This window comes from Bufo bufo, chromosome 9 (genome assembly GCF_905171765.1).
Source record: "Bufo bufo chromosome 9, aBufBuf1.1, whole genome shotgun sequence".
Lineage (NCBI taxonomy): Eukaryota > Metazoa > Chordata > Amphibia > Anura > Bufonidae > Bufo > Bufo bufo.
Genome location: NC_053397.1, coordinates 103,513,791 through 103,533,473, shown reverse-complemented (window position 1 = coordinate 103,533,473; position 19,683 = coordinate 103,513,791).

Sequence of the window (19,683 nt, the reverse complement as noted above, 5' to 3'; positions counted from 1 at the left end):
CCTAGGATAATGACCGGATCTGAGACTACTGGTTCCTTCCCAGATGAACGAACCAGCGTCTCCCTGAGGCCTAGTAAACAACAAGCAAGTGGGAGCAACAAAATACCAAGAGAAGTACACTTATCTTTAATAGAACATGGATGAGCAGGAACTCAGATGAGGGCCACACACCAGCTCTTCCAACTCCAGGCAGAGAATATCAACCGCATGGTAAGAAGTATGAGTCCAGACAAAATAGAGGAGCAGTAATGACCAAAAGCTACACCTGAAACAAGAGGTGTGATCATACCAACAACAACACTGCAAAGTGAAAACCGAGAGGCTGTCAGATAACCTCATGTGATGCAAGTCTCTCAGATCTTCTAACCTCTGTCACGGGAGGGATCGTGATACCCAGTACTGCACTGTGATCTGACGTTAGACAGCATCAGGTCATATTGCACGCTTATGTGCACTACATCCTGATGCTGTAAGTCAGGATGCGTCCAGTGGGCATCTGGCATAAGAGCAAGGAGCGGTGAGTACAGCCAGGGCGGCGCTTCACTCCCCACTCCCCATGCCTCCTGCATACAGATCACCACTTCCATAATGGAAGCGATCATTAGTATTCACTCCATAAGACACACTGACATTTTCCCCCACTTTTGGGTCTTATGGTGCGAAAATTATTAGTTCTCGAGTGCCGAGTCGCATTTGAACAGACCCTGAGGTACCCCTACAGTAGAAACCCCCAAAAAATAAGCCCATTTTGGAAACTACACCCCATAAGGAATTTTTCAAGGATTGTAGTGAGCACTTTGACCTAACAGGCATTTCATAGAATTTACAAACACATGGCTGTGAGAATGAAAAATTACATTTTGTACAAGAAAGTGTCCCTTTTGGCCCAATTGTTTCATTTTCACAAGGGGTAAAATTCGTTTTCTCCTTTCATTTTTTCTCCTGAATACAGCAACACCCCATATGTGGCCATAATGCAGTATTTACTTAGCCCTATGGAGCAGGCAATTATTGGGAAGGAAACGTTCTTTCCCAATAAATACTGTTCATCAGTGTACGTGAAGAGCTGCATTTACATGCAGCAATCACCTCCACTGTATGAGGATGAGTGATCGCTACTGCCATTGCTTGTACTCGTACAGAGTAATTGTTTCTAAGGAACAGGTCACTGTTTACACAGCACAATCTGCTGCTCAGAAACAATGATTGAGGTGTCTGCATGAAAGATTATTTCACCCGATGAACAAGCATTTCACTTGTTCATCAGGTGATCTGCGGCACCTTTACACGGGCATATTATCGGGAGCGTTTGTACGAACATTCATTCCAGACAACCTGCCTGACAAGCAGAGTAAATCCAGCTTAAAGGCTATGTACATCTTTGGGGGCCATTTTATTTTGTTCCTCGTGCTCTGTAACATAATGCCTACAGATTGCACTGCATTTCCAACTCATGCCTCATGACAGCACCACAGGAGGTTGTTCCCCTTTTACTTTCTTGGGGCAGGAAATAGAGAGGATAAAAGGTCCCTTCCACCTCTACTCTCCAGTGTTCTTCCTGTCCCTACAGAGGATAGACGCAGAGAGGTTCCCTGCTCTAGGGATGAACAGATTTCTACAAGAGACTTTCAGGGCCTAAGTTTGGGACAAGGATCAGAAGGTTGTCAGCCTCTCCTTCCAGTTCCTGAATAGCCTTGTTAACAACTTTCTGTGCAGAGGTCCCTTACCAGCCCGAGACTCACCTGGCGATGTAGGAGCCCAGCGGTTGGTTCTCTGTTTTCCTGGGGGAAAGTCTTCATCCTCTTCCTTCCTACCACATGGGGGGGGGGGGGGGCCCCTGGTTCGCGCCTAACCCTGATGAAGTGGGTAATGCAGCTATTGATGACTATGGGTTCATGGAGATAGATCCGCTGTTCCTTGGGAGGAGTTCAGCAGGATCGCACCTCAATGCGCCTGAAACAGTTAGCAGCTGGAATGCTCTGTATGCAAGGGTTGGCAGAAGCTGCATGAATGATTTGATTACACTTACCGTAATCGGTTTTCTTTGAGCCTATGGCAGTACCCCTGGAGAGACCGCCTCCACCTCCTCAGAACAGGAACCATAACCGCCCTTTTTAAAAGGAGGGATCATCCCCTCTAGCTCCTGTCCTTTCTTCAAGAATTAAGAATAAACATCTTAACAACATATCCTAATATTTCAATTATTATTTTATATATATATATATATATATAAAAAAGGGGGGAAAAAGTGGCAGCACCGTCTATTCAGAAGACAGGGGGGTGCAGCTGGCCCAGTTGGGATTAACAAACCCAATATGTAAAAGTCGAAAAACGGGCAGCACTCCATGAAATAAAAAATTGGAAAATCTTTATTCACCCAGACAGGACATGCAACATTTCGGCTCTATGCTGGAGCCTTCCTCAAGCAGTGTATATAGACAAAGTGCTCAGTATATATAGCAAACCAAATTAATGTGCCAATTCACAACAATCACAGACAATCATATAATATCATAATAAAAAATGGGTAAAAGTGAACTGTGACAAATACTTAATGTATCCTATGATGGCATCATAGATATCAAAGTGATTACAGTGCATGCAAGAATTCATCTCGTGTAAAAATACATATAAATACATAATTAATATAAATGGCATTATTGGTGCCATGTGCAAACAATGATTTAAAGTGCTAAGTGCTTACTAAATGATGTATCTAACGACGCGTGAAGAAGGAGCGATGAGGAGAATGGCAGCCGTCAGCTGCTTGGCGTGTATTCTGGCGTGCCTACAGCGCAATTGCGCATGTCAGCATGACGTATATTCTTTACTTCCTAATGCGACTGCCCTCATTTCTGTGCGGTTGCGCACTGCGGCTTGAAAGCGAAGTCAGACATTTTAGGTGAGGGAATAGCACATAGAAGGTCCGGCGCATGCGTATTTATGACGATGATACCTGATTCACACAGGATGGGGATCCTAATGCACAGTTCAGTGCAACAAATGCAAGCGGATGGCTGTGTGGGGCCAGATGGGGACAACCACAGCCAAAAGGACATGGAGCCACCACCCGGGATCACAGACCAAATGCAAGCCCGCACGTCAATGCGGGGTCACACTGCATCCATGACCCTAACCCACATATCACCAACCTTTCAGAGGGATCTCCTCAAGAAAGGGTCCACCGTCCATGTGTAAAACAGTGTATAATAATTAACATCAATTACAGGCATCATTTGCAAGTTGTTGTAATAACTGAACGCCATCACTTGACATCACCTCATTCTTCCCCTCTCCACACTCCGTGACACATCATCTGTAATACATAAATATGGAAAAAATAATATGTTAAAAAGTGAAAATTCATAAAGAACATATACTTTGTCCGATACAAAAAAATCACAAAAATACACAGAAACAGCGTTGCAAATCAAGATGGAACCAAGGCAAGCCACAATCCTATGTCACTACTCCAATTTTATAATCAACGTTAAGACCATGCAGTTTTAGAGAGTTAAGTGTGTATATCCACTGTAACTCCCTTTTTTTTTTAAAAGGCTGGTTCTGTTACCACCTCTCCTGGGCATTGGTACAGAATCGATGATACAGCATTTTATATCCCTTTCTGTGTGTTTAAAATATTTTTCTAATAGTGTATCGGTGATTGTTGAGACGCGTCTTAAAATGGGTAGTCGTCTCACCGACATACAGTAAATTGCATGGGCATAAGAGCACATAAATAACATAACTGGAATCGCAGGTCAGATAATGTCGTATCTGATATGCGATGCCAGTCAAGGTTTTTCCTTTCATGATATACTTGCAGTTAACACATGCTAAGCAGGGAAAACATCCTACGCTAGTTGTGGTTAGTGTTGTCTGCCTGTTTGTTTTCAATGTACCCACATCAGCCTTAACCAACTGATCCTGTATGCTCCTGGATCTGCGGTATGACATTAGAGGGGGGGAATGGTATTCATCAATTGTTTTATGACAACCTCCTAATATATTCCAATGGTGTTGGATGATATTACCTACATCAACACTCTGTTCAGAATAAGTCGAGATAAAAGAAATCCTGACTGATTTGGAGTGTGATACCTTACTTGAAAGAGCATCATTCCTATCCAATCTAATGGCCATTTCCTTTTTTTGTTGCAAAAGTTTGGTTGGATACCCCCGATTGCGAAATTTGCTCACTAATGTGTTTAAAGTTTTGTCAAATGTGTTGGGATCTGAGACTATGCATCTGGCCCTCAAAAACTTGGTCTAGGATGGTTACTACTATATGTCAACAACGTGTTCCTATCGGTAGGCTTGGTGAACAGATCAGTATGTAACTTGCCTTCCACCAAGGTTGCGTTAGTATTCAAGAATTGCATCTCAGTGTAAGAATGAACCAATGTAAATTGAAGTGCACTGTCAATCTGATTGAGAAACACATGAAAGTTACATAATTGTTCTAAAGTGCCTGTCCAGATGAGGAAGATGTTCTCTGTGTACCGCCACCATGCCCTGACATGTCGGAAATGGTGGCTTCCATAAACAACATCCTCCTCAAATTGACGCATGAAAATATTGGCTTAAGTTGGGGCCACATTGGACCCCATGGCCACGCCCTGTTTTTGCATGTAGTAGGAATCCTGAAATAAGAAGTAGTTGAACCTCAAAACAATCTCCAAAAGAGATAATACAAATTGTCGGGCTTCTAACGTAAAGTACGATTTCTCCAACATGCAAAAAACGGCATGTAACCCCCTTTGATGATCAATAGAGGTGTAAAGGGAGGTGATGTCAAACAACGCCAATATCACCCCCTGGATCCCCTCCAAATCAATCTTCTGCAATTTGAACAGAAAATCTGTCGTGTCCTGTATATACGAACTGCCGCCACATGCAAAACTACGCAGTAATTTGTCAAGAAAAATGGCAATGTGGCTGAAGATCGAATCAGAGCCAGATACAATGGGATGTCTGGGCGGGTCAATGAGAGACTTGTGGATCTTAGGTAACACATAGATCACCGGAGTGATCGGATGCGTCACCGTGAGAAAATCCACAAGTCCCTCATCAATGACTCCAGCCCGCAACGCCCCAGATAACATATCCTGAATTAACCCGGCTATCTTGAATTTTGGATCAGAGTCAATGTGACTGTAGATGGTGGTATCACTCAGTTGTCTGAGATTCAGCAATATATTTATGGGTATCTAACACGACCACCGCCCCTCCCATATCGGCAGCTTTAACAGTAAGCTCAGGGTCATGTTTTAATTCATTTAGAGCCGTCATCTCCTCAACAGTCACATTGGGATGACCAAACAGTCGCTCAGAGTGTGTCAATCTGAGTATCTCCATATCGGACTTCACAGCAGCCATGTATGCCTCGACTGCAGGTTCATTAATTACAGGGTTAAAATTACTTTTAGGGAAGAGATTGAGCATGCCAAGAGAGAGTTCACTCATCTTAGCATGGTCAATCCGTTCCCTTTTGTGAAACCATACATTCAATTTAATAGCACGAAAGAAAGCATATAAATCAAACTCAAGTTCAAACCAATTAACAGTAGTTTTGGGGCAAAAAGAAAGTCCCTTACTGAGCACACTCACTTGCGGATCAGACAGTTCCTTTGATGAAAGATTGATTACGGTCATTTATTTCTGGATGGCAAAGTCCTGCTCTCAGGGGGTCGCATCTTGTTGTTGCGCAGCTTTTTGATTCCTTCTGTGTCTACGGCCTCCACGTCTGATACGTTGTTTGCTGTTGTTTCCAACAGTTCCTTCCCACCTAAAAAAGACTGTTCAATGGGTGTAGTAGCTTGAATGGCTCTTTTTCTCTTTTTTCATGTATCTTTGTTGCTCTGAATATTTTTATCTTCAGATTGCCATGAATATACATTGCCTTTTCTGTAATCCTCTAAATCACGATTCCACTTGAAACGTTTGCCCTCCTCCATGTCAATCCGGAAACTTTGCAATTGGGTGGAAAATGTATCATGGAATTTACCACAATCATCAGTGGATAACCGATCAGACAATTGTTGCTCTACACCCGCCAGCTCTGACGTCACACTTGATAGTTCACTTTGTAAATATTCCACATTTAAGAGTATGAAGTCCAATGCATATCTATTTGATAGGTTCTCAAACCTCTTGCAAAAAGACGGGCAGCCGGCGAACAAATTTGGACGTAGGTTAGATCTCATACCTCTAGGGATACGCTGTAAATTATAATATTCTCCCAGGGTTGTCATGTGTAAACGAAGAGAAATTGATCTTTTGGATAGGAATTCAAACTTCCTTTTCAGCTCCTTAGCCGTTGGAGTATTGAGGAAAGTGGCATCTCCCTCTATTCCACCCAGAATTCGATCAGCCGCCTCCTGTGTATATGTGAAGCCTCCGGGTGTAACTTGTTCATCAGTAGACATAATGAAAAAGGTAAAAAGCAGGACGACGTGCACAAAAGCCACATATGCTGTATATAAGAAAAAAGGGGAAAAAGTTGCAGCACCGTCTATTCAGAAGATAGGGGGGTGCAGCTGGCCCAGTTGGGATTAAGCAAACCCAATATGTAAAAGTCGAAAAAACAGGCAGCACTCCATGAAATAAAAAATAGAAAAATCTTTATTCACCCAGACAGGACATGCAACACTCCAGCTCTATGCTGGAGCCTTCCTCAAGCAGTGTATACAGACAAAGTGCTCAGTATGTATAGCAAACCAAATTAATGTGCCAATTCACAACAATCACAGACAATCATATAATATCGTAAAAAAAATGGGTAAAAGTGAACTGTGACAAATGCTTAATGTATCCTATGATGCAATGATATAAAGTGCTAAGTGCTTACTAAATGATGTATCTAACGAAGCGTGAAGGAGGAGCGATGAGGAGAATGGCGGCCGTCAGCTGCTTGGCGTGTATTCCGGCGTGCCTACAGCGCAATTGCGCATGTCAGGATGACGTATATTCTTTACTTCCTAATGCGACTGCCCCACACAGCCATCCGCTTGCATTTGTTGCACTGAACTGTGCATTAGGATCCCCATCCTGTGTGAATCGGGTATCATCGTCATAAATACGCATGCGCCGGACCTTCTATGTGCTATTCCCTCACCTAAAATGGCTGACTTCGCTTTCAAGCCGCAGTGCGCAACCGCACAGAAATGAGGGCAGTCGCATTAGGAAGTAAAGTATATACAGTACAGACCAAAAGTTTAGACACACCTTTTCATTCAAAGAGTTTTCTTTATTTTCATGACTATGAAAATTGTAGATTCACACTGAAGGCATCAAAACTATGAATTAACACATGTGGAATTATATACATAACAAACAAGTGTGAAACAACTGAAAATATGTCATATTCTAGGTTCTTCAAAGTAGCCACCTTTTGCTTTGATTACTGCTTTGCACACACTTGGCATTCTCTTGATGAGCTTCAAGAGGTAGTCCCCTGAAATGGTTTTCACTTCACAGGTGTGCCCTGTCAGGTTTAATAGGTGGGATTTCTTGCCTTATAAATGGGGTTGGGACCATCAGTTGCGTTGAGGAGAAGTCAGGTGGATACACAGCTGATAGTCCTACTGAATAGACTGTTAGAATTTGTATTATGGCAGGAAAGAAGCAGCTAAGTAAAGAAAAACGAGTGGCCATCATTACTTTAAGAAATGAAGGTCAGTCAGTCAGCCTAAAAATTGGGAAAACTTTGAAAGTAAGGGCTATTTGACCATGAAGGAGAGTGATGGGGTGCTGCGCCAGATGACCTGGCCGCCACAGTCACCGGACCTGAACCCAATTGAGATGGTTTGGGGTGAGCTGGACCGCAGAGTGAAGGCAAAAGGGCCAACAAGTGCTAAGCATCTCTGGGAACTCCTTCAAGACTGTTGGAAGACCATTTCAGGGGACTACCTCTTGAAGCTCATCAAGAGAATGCCAATAGTGTGCAAAGCAGTAATCAAAGCAAAAGGTGGCTACTTTGAAGAACCTAGAATATGACATATTTTCAGTTGTTTCACACTTGTTTGTTATGTATATAATTACACATGTGTTAATTCATAGTTTTGATGCCTTCATAGTCATGAAAATAAAGAAAACTCTTTGAATGAGAAGGTGTGTCCAAACTTTTGGTCTGTACTGTACGTCCTCCTGACATGCGCAATTGCGCTGTAGGCACGCCAGAATACACACCAAGCAGCCGACGGCTGCCATTCTCCTCATCGCTCCTCCTTCACGCTTCGTTAGATACATCATTTAGTAAGCACTTAGCGCTTTAAATCATTGTTTGCACATGGCACCAATAATGCCATTTATATTAATTATGTATTTATATGTATTTTTTCACATGAGATGAATTCTTGCATTCACTGTAATCACTTTGATATCTATGATGCCATCATAGGATACATTAAGTATTTGTCACAGTTCACTTTTATCCATTTTTTTTAATGATATTATATGATTGTCTGTGATTGTTGTGAATTGGCACATTAATTTGGTTTGCTATATATACTGAGCACTTTGTCTATATACACTGCTTGAGGAAGGCTCCAGCATAGAGCCGAAACGTCGCATGTCCTGTCTGGGTGAATAAAGATTTTTCTATTTTTTATTTCATGGAGTGCTGCCCGTTTTTCTATATATATATATATATATATATATATATATATATATATATATATATATATATTACACAAAGAAAGAACAGCAGCACTTGTTGGTGAAATCAGGTGCAAAATCCTCAGACCTTAGGCATACCGGACATCAAAATGGTTGTAGTTTTCCAAAAAAGAGGCAGCACTCCAATGTAAAGGTGAAATGACCCGCTTTATTCCCCTCTGCAACGTTTCAACTGCTCATTGAAGTCTTTCTCAAGCATACATTTGGTGTCAAAGTATCCACTTTTATACCCACAAGCCTTGTGAGTCAATTAATAATAAGTGACAATTACATAATCAATTATACAAAAATATTAAGAATACATGATCCAGTGTGAATAAAATATATACAGCATATATCAAGTCGTTAGTGCATATACATTGTGAAGCCATAATCACTAATCCTCAAGAGATGGCAAATATAAACATACATTTTCATAAAGTGCCATGTGATTTAATCAAAGTGATCATAACTCAACCTTATACAATTGTAGATGTACTGTCCCTTTAAGGGACTTATGTTCTTCCGACATTGACTGCTTGATATCCTTATTTTATAGTATTCACACAAATCTGCCTATTAACACTATACAACCTAATCATTCCCTATATGGTACTCCATTTCCCTGTTTGGTCATAATTGCGGTGCCCTGTCCAGCTCTGGATGTCAGTGACGTGCCGGTATGGTGGACGCTTCCCGGTTGCCGAGCGATGGCTCACATGATGCGTCATGTGATCCTGTGGCTGGGCGGTGGGGCGTCGCCTTCTGGCCTGTCACGCTTCTGGGGAGGGGCCTGGCCGCTGGTGCGTGCCTCGTGACTGACGTCACACAGCGGGGGGCGTGTCACGGGCTGTGTGCACTGGTTGCAGGGTTACCGAGCATGCGCAATGGAGGACCAGGGACGCCGAGACAGTCGCCATCACAGTACTCCGCTGTGTAAGTTTATTTTCTATACAATTTGTGCGGCCAATTGACCGCCACCTAACACACACAGGTGATCACTTTGATTAAATCACATGGCACTTTATGAAAATGTATGTTTATATTTGCGATCTCTTGAGGATTCGTGATTATGGCTTCACAATGTATATGCACTAACGACTTGATATATGCTGTATATATTTTATTCACACTGGATCATGTATTCTTAATATTTTTGTATAATTGATTATGTAATTGTCACTTATTATTAATTGACTCACAAGGCTTGTGGGTATAAAAGTGGATACTTTGACACCAAATGTATGCTTGAGAAAGACTGCAATGAGCAGTTGAAACGTTGCAGAGGGGAATAAAGCGGGCCATTTCACCTTTACATCAAAAAAATATGCTTTTGACATCATTTTGCTCAATTTAGAATATTTACAACAGGAATTGGTGGAAGTGAAGGAGAGACATCTGAAAACCAAAACTGCACTCCAGCTAGTACTCAATGTAGATGAATGGAACCAGTATGATGCAAATTGCACCCAGTATTTGGATAAATTTGTAAAGGATCAAGAGGTCATAAAGAGGAGGAAATGGCTCAGTGATTCGGATGATTATGCCAGAGGGAAAATATATACCTGGCAAGATGATATACAAAGGAGACAGGTACCACCTTATCGACCAACAGTGAGAAAACAGCATGAACAATCAAATCAATATCAACAACAGAATAATATGGCAATTACGTCTACAATGGACACTGTATCACCTTCACCGCCTTTTTTGGGCCAGGGGTCAACATTAAAAGAACCAGACGGGGAGGCAAGAGACATCACAAGTGGAGGAAATTCCAAAAATCTGAGATCTCAGAAACAAATGGCACTTCGCAAGAAGGGCAATCAGTAGGGGTAGAAGAGTCCTCAGCTCTAAAGCCCACAGTGGTAAATATGTCCTCTGTCCCTTTGTCTCATACACAGATGGGTTTATTGTCTAAAGGATTGTCATTTTGTCCTTCCACTAAGGTCGATTGGTTTCAGCTGGAGGTGTATATGCAACGTCTTTTCAAGAACATCAAGTTACAGATTTGGTTCTCTGAACATCCACCTCGAGCTGACCATGTATTGACCGTAGGCAGGTCTGAACTCACTCTTGGACAGTTTGATCTATTGCCCAGGAGTGATTTCATACCACAGATTAACTCCCACACTTTAGAAACATTCATGAAAGCAGTGGTATTGGATATCAATAGACTCAAATCCAGGGTCTCTGATACACCTTTGCAACACCCAAATATGACTTCAGCCAATACCAGAGCTCTGGAGGAGCTGTGCCATGACAACAGCCTTACCATAAAACCGGCCGATAAGGGCGGGGCGGTTGTTGTCATGGACACATCCTGGTATATGGGTGAAATAAGGAGACAGTTGAATGACCGGAATGTATATAGGGAATTGTCTGGTGACCCTAAATTTGAGTATATCAGAAAGATCAGAAATGTATTAGATGTGGCACGTGATCACGGCATTATTGATGAAAGTGTATATTCCTTTCTATTAATAGAAAATCCACGTACGCCATTAATCTATGTATTGCCCAAAATACATAAGTCCCTGATGAATCCCCCCGGGCGACCCATCGTGTCGGGTATTGACTCCATCTGCTCACACATTTCCATCTTCCTGGACCGCATACTTCGTATTTATGCAACTAATACAAAATCATATATCAGGGACACGGAGGATTTTTTAAAAAAAATTTCTACCGTGAGATTGCCTGAGAAGTGTCTGGTGGCATCCTTTGATGTCACCAGTCTTTACACTTCTATTGATCACGATCGGGGAATCAGTGCGGTCAAGAGATGTTTGGAACGTAGTGACCATTCGACAGAATGTTGTGACTTCATTATTCAACTATTGAACCTAGTCCTTAGACATAATTATTTTATGTTTGGGGAGCAGTTTTTTCTGCAATTACGTGGGACCGCAATGGGGTCCAATGTGGCACCCACGTATGCAAATGTCTTCATGGCGGCCCTTGAGGAGGACCTTGTCTATGTATCCCACCACTTCAGTAAAGTACTGGGGTGGTGGCGGTACATAGACGACGTCTTCCTCATTTGGCAAGGTGACATTGAGTCCCTAGAGCAATTCCATTGTTATCTGAATTGTATGGACAGTGAGATTACGTTCACACTGACACATTCTAATAAGCAGGTTCAGTTCCTCGACACGATGGTGTCCATTGTTGGTGACAGATTGTCTACCGATATTTTCACCAAGTCGACTGACTGTAACACCTTGTTGCGCTACGAGAGTTGCCATCCTAGACCTTGTATTGAATCCTTACCACGTAGTCAATTACTGCGTGTGAAGAGAATTGTACAAGACCCTGATAACTTACCCATCAGATATGAACAAATGGTTAATAAATTTAGACAGAGAGGGTACCCACGAAGGAATTCATATAAACACCTGAGGAGAATACAGCACCCGCAGGGTGAGGAGGTGACAGAGAAGAAACCCAAACCCAGACAGATTCCATTTGTTACAATGTACTCAGAACAGAGTAGAGATGTGGCTGGTATCTTGAGAAAACATTGGCCCATCCTTAAGAGTAATTTTCTAATGATATAGAGTCCCTTGCTTCTCCCCCACTTCTATCATATAGGCGTCCTACCAACCTACGAGATAGGCTGGTAAGGGCTGATGTCCCTATCAAGAGGAAGGTGCAAACATTTCTTGGTGCAAGAAGGACTGGATGTTTTCTGTGCCTCACATGTGTGAATTGCCCTTATATGATGAAGGGGAGTGTTTTTACATACCCGGGTACTGGATCACAGTTTGATATCCGTCATTATTTGACATGTGACAGCACGTTTGTCATACATGTATTACAATGTCCATGTGGTCTCCTCTATGTGGGGGAGACCACATGTGACATGAAAACACGATTGAATAACCACCGCTTCTCCATAAGGCGTAAAAGAACTGATCTGCCGGTTCCTAAACATTTTGTTGAGTATGGCCATACTGAGAGAGATTTAAAATGTATGATAATAGACCAGGTCCAAAGGGGCAGACGGGGTGGGGACCGCACTTTGACCCTTAAACAAAGGGAACTGCGTTGGATATATCGCCTTTATGTCATATATCTTCTATATGAAAAAAAATCTTCATATAAAAGAGAGGATAAAAAAAAAAATAGAAAAATATATTATCCTTCAGGCGGACATAAAAAACGCCTCTAAGTTCTTTTTATCAAGTATCTTAATTTGATTTGTGCAAGCAGTGAACAAAGGAACAATTTTATGCAAAAATATATAATCGTTTATTATAAAAACAAAGAATATAAAAACAATACAACTGCAAAACAAATGATGAAGTTACAACGTAACATCCAAAATGTACCACACGGTGGTGTTAACACACCCCTATCTGATCAGCACAGTATGATTTATTGATTCATGACAACCAGTGTCATACTTTTAACAAACGGACTCATATACTAAGAGAAACTTAGGATCTTCTGTTATCAAACAGGCTATAACAATAAAACACGGATTTACAGGAAAATAACTGTTATCCCTTGACTCTGTTTTCCTATGACCAATCAAAAATATATGATATTAATATGATAAAATATTCAACTCGGCAATCAGACTAGGGAAAATAACTTTCCAAGGGTTTAGTCCTCTTTACAAATAATGTCAGATCTTCCATTAACAATATGCATCTTTGCTAAGAGAATAATCAGCATTATGGAGGCACCTAAGACTATATATTCCCACAATATGGGAACTCTTGGCTATATACCGAGAGAAATATATCTTATTAATATCACGAGTAGTAAACAAAATATACGTTACCGGGTCAAAGGTAGACAGAGTTCAGATGGGACCAGTTCTGAAGAACTTTCCTAGTAATCCAAAAAGAATAATCCAAGTTTCTTCTGGTAAAGTTTTCTTTTTGATTGAATGAATGTATGGATCAATGGATATATGGATCTTTTTCTCTAGCTCTTTTTTTTTTCCTCTTCCTAACCTTCATGCTACCCCGCACACGAGTAATTATTCCCCCGCTTATCTAAGAATCATCCCCTTTAGATTATGGATTCCCAATCAGGTAGGGTGGGTGTATTCGCATGCTAATAACATCATGACGTTATCTCAACTCCTAATATGGTATTAGAACAAATAATGAAATAATATAAATGTTGCCCATCTGCCTCCAGATGGCACTGCGGTACTGTAGGTGAACATCCCAACTTTTAAGCATTAAAATTAAATATCTAATAATATGTTTACATGACTTTGTTGACCTTTCTCACTAAATCATTGAGGAAGGTTTTTTCCTGACACTTTTAATTACCTATATCCTGGACTTGTTGGAGTTGACCGTCTTCTCCTATCTTTTTGAAATATAGGTTGAGCGGCTTTGATGCTTGGCATCGGAACTTGTACATTTCACTTATCTACGTCCATGAATAACTATTATTTTGAAATCCAATTAACATAAACTTATTTGTTTCTGTACCTTCTAAATGGTAAATACATGGTATAACATATATATAAATCGATACATTGTTGCACATAGATAACACATTATATGAATTTCTGATTAACATATGTTGTAAACTAAATATACCATGCAGAGCTATATATATATAATATAATAATGAATATATAAATTGAACCTCACTACAGCAGGTGTGCGATAAGGACATGAATCCTTATCAAGTAACCTTGTTCCCTCCAGACAGACATGTTTTAGGGAGTTGACTTACTCCTTAACAGATGGTCTCATATCTTCAGCACTAACTTTTAATACAATGTCCATTTATGTTCACAATTATTATTTTTTATATAGACTGAACATGCCATGAACTCATCTTGGCTTCCTCAGCCATATAATATAACTTTGGTTCAGGCTGATCTTATTCTTAAAGGCAATGAGATGAGCGTTCATTTTGATTACAATGTCATTAGATAATATTGTATACATATGAAAATGCACAACATACAGTCCCTCAAACCACAGGGCCTGAATGTTGACTTTAAATGGAATATTATGTAGTTTTGTGGGGGTCCTCCCTGCCAGCCTGTGGGATTATTATCCTCTTGTGTTACTCTGGTATTGTGATCACTTATGGTGTTTAATATCCTACCTATTTTACTCATTAATTTTTTCTTTTATTTTCAGATTTTATCGGATCTGAAAAAAAGTATTTTCCAGTTTTTCAAGTTCATTATCACAGCGGAAGAAAAAGATGGCTACGGTCTATGGCGGTTTTAGTCCCATGCTAGGTGAATGAGGTTGGAATTACAGCCCTTCTAGTGAGGGGAGAAAAAGTGGATGGAAGATGCTATTTAATTACAGACGAGGAACCTTGAAAGGTTGCCATATTATGGGTGAATAAAAGCTCACTATTTTCACTTTTAATCTGGAGTGCAGTCCTATTTTCTTGAAGCTGTATTATTGGGGTATTGCCGCTGCCCTTGTGGACATTGCACCCATTCTTTGGTTGGTGCTCCCGCTGGACTTTTTTTTACTATATATATATATATATATATATATATATATATATATACAGGGAGTGCAGAATTATTAGGCAAGTTGTATTTTTGAGGATTAATTTTATTATTGAACAACAACCATGTTCTCAATGAACCCAAAAAACTCATTAATATCAAAGCTGAATATTTTTGGAAGTAGTTTTTAGTTTGTTTTTAGTTTTAGCTATTTTAGGCGGATATCTGTGTGTGCAGGTGACTATTACTGTGCATAATTATTAGGCAACTTAACAAAAAACAAATATATACCCATTTCAATTATTTATTTTTACCAGTGAAACCAATATAACATCTCAACATTCACAAATATACATTTCTGACATTCAAAAACAAAACAAAAACAAATCGGTGACCAATATAGCCACCTTTCTTTGCAAGGACACTCAAAAGCCTGCCATCCGTGGATTCTGTCAGTGTTTTGATCTGTTCACCATCAACATTGCGTGCAGCAGCAACCACAGCCTCCCAGACACTGTTCAGAGAAGTGTACTGTTTTTCCTCCTTGTAAATCTCACATTTGATGATGGACCACAGGTTCTCAATGGGGTTCAGATCAGGTGAACAAGGAGGCCATGTCATTAGATTTTCTTCTTTTATACCCTTTCTTGCCAGCCACGCTGTGGAGTACTTGGACGCGTGTGATGGAGCATTGTCCTGCATGAAAATCATGTTTTTCTTGAAGGATGCAGACTTCTTCCTGTACCACTGCTTGAAGAAGGTGTCTTCCAGAAACTGGCAGTAGGACTGGGAGTTGAGCTTGACTCCATCCTCAACCCGAAAAGGCCCCACAAGCTCATCTTTGATGATACCAGCCCAAACCAGTACTCCACCTCCACCTTGCTGGCGTCTGAGTCGGACTGGAGCTCTCTGCCCTTTACCAATCCAGCCACGGGCCCATCCATCTGGCCCATCAAGACTCACTCTCATTTCATCAGTCCATAAAACCTTAGAAAAATCAGTCTTGACGTTTCAGCTTGTGTGTCTTGTTCAGTGGTGGTCGTCTTTCAGCCTTTCTTACCTTGGCCATGTCTCTGAGTATTGCACACCTTGTGCTTTTGGGCAATCCAGTGATGTTGCAGCTCTGAAATATGGCCAAACTGGTGGCAAGTGGCATCTTGGCAGCTGCATGCTTGACTTTTCTCAGTTCATGGGCAGTTATTTTGCGCCTTGGTTTTTCCACACGCTTCTTGCGACCCTGTTGACTATTTTGAATGAAACGCTTGATTGTTCGATGATCACGCTTCAGAAGCTTTGCAATTTTAAGAGTGCTGCATCCCTCTGCAAGATATCTCACTATTTTTGACTTTTCTGAGCCTGTCAAGTCCTTCTTTTGACCCATTTTGCCAAAGGAAAGGAAGTTGCCTAATAATTATGCACACCTAATATAGGGTGTTGATGTCATTAGACCACACCCCTTCTCATTACAGAGATGCACATCACCTAATATGCTTAATTGGTAGTAGGCTTTCGAGCCTATACAGCTTGGAGTAAGACAACATGCATAAAGAGGATGATGTGGTCAAAATACTCATTTGCCTAATAATTCTGCACGCAGTGTATATGTAATTTATTCAGTAGAAAGAAAGTTGGGGTGAAAATATATACAGGATGTTATAACTTTGTGGTGATAATAAAGAGTTTGAATAAAACCGCACGAATATCGCAGGATAGATTGCGTTTGTGTTGCAAATAATATACTATACAAATGGTGACAGTTTACATTGGACTTGTTCAGATTTTAGGAGCACCTTTAATGTAAACTTAATATGTCACTTTATAAGTAGTGGGGTAACTACTGGTGTATATAGGATTGAGAAAAGAACATATTTACGAATAAATGAAATATGGGGAACATAGACGAATTGTTTGGAAAAGTAGGTGTTTCCTAAATCCACACCAGGTCTTGTGAAATGAAACCCATCCACACAGCAGATGATGATAATTCAATTATCAAAAGACTATATAAAGAAAGTTAGAAGGGGGATGCATTACCACTGAGGAAAGGGTAATAACAGACCCCGAAACGCATTTGGTGTTAGGACCCTCCGATGGACTTGGACCCTTTGTGCTGAAGTACTGCTTATATTGGAAATAATCCTGTCTCACCGCAGACCCGACGCGCATTCTTTTAGGACTTGTTTCAAGAGCTCATTACGCTTATTCACATAGCAAGTCCAGCGCGGAAGAAAGGTGTCTGTAAATCTATCCAAGCGCCGGCTCTTACATTTACGGAGTGGCGCCTGAGAGACATAGAGGGGAACGCGATCATCACAAGATATCCCTGAACTTAAAGTACCGGTACAGCAGCGGAGCACAGTGGCACAGCTGAACAGTGAGTAATAGCGGGACGCCGCATAAGCAAACCACTGCACTATTAGCTGTGTTCCTATTCCGTTTTGTGGAGATTTTTTTGGAGATAATTTATACCCCAAAGAACGATCTGTACTGTATCCAAACCAAAGGTTGGATGGACATATAATTCAACGACTTTTTATCCCCTATATCCAGAGGCTGTCTTATTTTAATTATTACCAAGAGGTTGAGGAATCTAGTTTTATTATCCGGATTGTATGTTATATTGTTTTAAGTAGTAGTGTATAAATTATGTATGTGTTATATTTTACAATAAACTGTGAGGTTCCTATATTAAGAGAGTGCCCAGTATCTTTTTTACAAGAATCTGTCTATGGTAGGACCACAGCCTGAAGTACTTTATGACCAAATGAAAGACCTTCATGAGAAGGTAACTGAAGTCTATAGTGCCTAAAAAATGTATGCGGAGAGCTCCAGGTAGCTGCCATACAGATCTGCTCTATAGAGGCTGAAGCTCTCTCTGTCCATGATGTGGAGACTGATCTCGTAAAATGAGCCCCAACCCCCGAGGGCGGACTAACTCCTTTAGAAAAGTAGGCTAAGGAAATGGCCTGTCTAATCCACCTAGCAATAGACTGAGAGTAGGCTGCCGATCCTTTCCTTGCTCCCTGAAACAAAATTAACAAACGTGAGGAGGATCTCCAAGGCTGAGTGACCTGTAGATATTGCAGGATACACCTCATAGCATCCAAACATTGGTATCCAGACTCCTCCTTATTTTTGGGGGAAGCATAGAAGGAAGGTAACACTATCTCCTGAGAACGATGAAAACGTGAAGAGATCTTTGGTAAAAAAGAAGGATTAGGCAAAATCACTACCCAATCCTCCAGAATCACCAAATAGGGAGGGTCAACCGAGAGGGCAGCAATCTCACTGACCCTTCTAGCCGAGGTAATGGCCAGAAGGAAGGCAAGCTTAAGGGTGAGCAACTTCAGGGAGACCTTATCTATAGGCTCGAAAGGGTCAGAAGTGAGAAAAGAGAGGACCATGTTCAAATCCCAGGGGGGTACTCTATTTTTAAAAGGCTGGAGATCATTTAGACACTGCTGTTAGAAATTTTTTAATCAAAGGGTGAACTTCTAACTTAAAGAGGACCTTTCACTTGTAAAAACTATGTGAACTAAGTATGCTGCCATGTAGAGCGGCGCCCGGGGATCTCACTGCACTTACTATTATCCCCGGGCGCCGCTCCGTTCTCCCGTTATGCCCTCCGGTACCTTTGCTCCTTAAGTTATAGTAGGCAGGTCTTCCCTTGTCCTGTGGGCATCTCCTTCTCCTAGGCTGTAGCGCTGGCCAATCGCAGCGCACAGCTCACAGCCTGGGAGAAAAAACCTCCCAGGCTGTGAGCTGTGCGCTGCGATTGGCCAGCGCTGCAGCCTAGGAGAAGGAGACGCCCACAGGACAACTTAAGAAGCAAAGGTACCGGAGGGCATAACGGGAGAACGGAGCGGCGCCCGGGGATAATAGTAAGTGCAGTGAGATCCCCAGGCGCCGCTCTACATGGCAGCATACTTAGTTCACATAGTTTTTACAAGTGAAAGGTCCTCTTTAAATTCAAACAAGGCGCTTAAAGGGGTATTCCCATCAGCCTGAGCTGCAGTTACAGCAGAATTCACTTCCTGGCATTCTGCTGCTAAGGCTGGGCGGCCTTAGGCAGCTAGAGTGAAGGCCGGCCACACCTCCTTATGACATCACACTGAGAACTCAGTCCTTGCGTGCTAGTCCATGTGAAGAGTTTGACTCATCAGTCTGGCAGCCTGCAGTGTCTGTGAGGCCCCTCCCCCTTCTGGGGAATCATCAGAGAGCCATGGGAAGTGAGCTCAGTGTACAGTAACACCTGGCTGTCATGCAGTTTTACACACAAAATCTCTGATCTTTTACAAACCCATTCTGTGCATCAAAAACTATAATTCCATATTATACATGAGCTCAAAAGCTTGACCAACCCCCACCCACCAGCAATGATGCAGATTTGTTTCCATTACAGCTGTACTCCAGTTTTGTATAAACCTTACACTATGTATCTTTATAGATGCATATACAGCTCAGCTACATGTGTCTTCTCCAGTCCCCTAACATCACTTTGGCTGAATGGCTAACTATACAGCCCTGCTACATCTTTATTCTACTCCCCCACTAGCACTGTGTCTGAAAAG